The sequence below is a fragment of the Callorhinus ursinus genome, unplaced genomic scaffold (genome assembly GCF_003265705.2).
Source record: "Callorhinus ursinus isolate GAN/ISIS: 27379988/994484 unplaced genomic scaffold, GSC_fseal_2.0 scaffold38, whole genome shotgun sequence".
Taxonomy (NCBI): domain Eukaryota; kingdom Metazoa; phylum Chordata; class Mammalia; order Carnivora; family Otariidae; genus Callorhinus; species Callorhinus ursinus.
The window spans coordinates 2,053,457-2,054,939 of NW_027397100.1; the positions used below are offsets into that span (position 1 = coordinate 2,053,457).

At 45.4% G+C, this 1,483-nt stretch overlaps 1 protein-coding gene across 1 annotated transcript in view; it reads right to left on the bottom strand.

The window, feature by feature from the left end:
• The window catches only part of DBNDD2 (dysbindin domain containing 2), a 37,976-nt gene that overhangs the window by 10,036 nt on the left and 26,457 nt on the right, over window positions 1–1,483 (bottom strand). The gene's annotated exons all lie outside the window — the stretch shown is intronic.

The following is a 1,483-nucleotide window of genomic DNA, read 5'->3' on the forward strand; positions in this document are numbered from 1 at the left end:
GCCAGGGCATTGAAAACATCCAAAACTACATGGTCTAAAAATGAAACAGAGGGGCACCTGGGTGGCTCAGTCGTTAAGTGTCTGCCTTCGGCTCAGGTCATGATCCCGGGGTCCTAGGATTGGGCCCCACATCGGGCTCCCTGCTCAGCGGGGGAGTCTGCTTCTCCCTCTCCCTCTGCCCCTCCCTCCACTTGTGTTTTCTCTCTCACTCTCCCTCTCAAATAAATAAATACAATCTTAAAAAAAAAAAAAAACGAAACTGAGAATATGGCTACAAAATCTTGAGTTTATATCTCAGGAAGAGGCAATGCCTCAGAGTACTATTCAGTCAGATAAAAGATCTCTAAAGAAATTATAGGTGTGCCTCACAGAGCCTCTGAATCAAACAATAGGGATTCTAGAAAGCTTAGGGGTGTTGTGTTGTCCCTTAGCCATTTCAGCAGAAGCCTAATGCAGAGAAGGGCTTATCTCAAAGAAATTGTGGGCATGGCTTTTGTCTAATAGAGTGCCCTAAATAAGATTCAGAGTGACCTTCAAGTTCTTAAAAGCATAATATATCCAGAAACATCTCCAGCTTGGATGTATAGGGATAAAGAGAGTATAAAATAAAAACAGGATTTTTGGTTCTGAACAAAATGGAGTAGATGCATTCCTCTCTATCCCTCCCACTAAGTACAGCTTAAAATGCTAGACATTATACCTCAAACAAACATAAGGCAGACCAACCAGGAACCCTAGTAGGTTTTCTTTTTGCTAGGGTCTGGAGAAACCTGCAACCTGGAAATAGGCACAGATAAAAATTGTTCCCATGAAAAGCCTGTTTTCTCTTGTCAAAGGACTGAGAGAGGGGCACCCTAGCAAGACAGAAATCTGCTGACATTAAATGTCCCACTCCAGCAATACTAGAGGAAAAACCACTCCCAGCCTCCACTAGCAAAGACAGAGGGGAAAGCCAGACTTCAATGTTTGTCTTTTAACAAAGGTAACAGGACACCTCCCCCACTTCACCTCCAGCTGGTGTCAGAGGAGACCCAGTGGGAGCCTGGGCTTCATCACTGCCCAGCAATAACAAATACCCCTCCCCAAGAATCCCTCCCCATTTCCATGGTGTCAGAGGAGGCCATGTGGGGATCCACACTGTCAGCCCCATCCAGCAATAATGAGGCACCACTCCCTTCCCCCAGTGTAAAGGAGGCCAAGTGTAGAGCCTAGATGTCTACCTCTGCCAGCAGTCATGAGATAACCCTCCCCTTGCCCTACTGGTTGGTATGAGTGGGGTCATGTACCTAGCCTCAATTCTCACTCTCACCTGGTGGTAAAGAGTTGGTGCCCCCTGTCTCACTGGCCCAGGTCATCTGAGGCCTACTAAAACAGAAGATTTAAATGAGATCCAGAGTCTCAACATAATTTCCAAAATGTCCACGTTATAACTGAAAATAATTCATCATACCTAGAACCAGGAAAATCTCCAGAAGGAATTAAC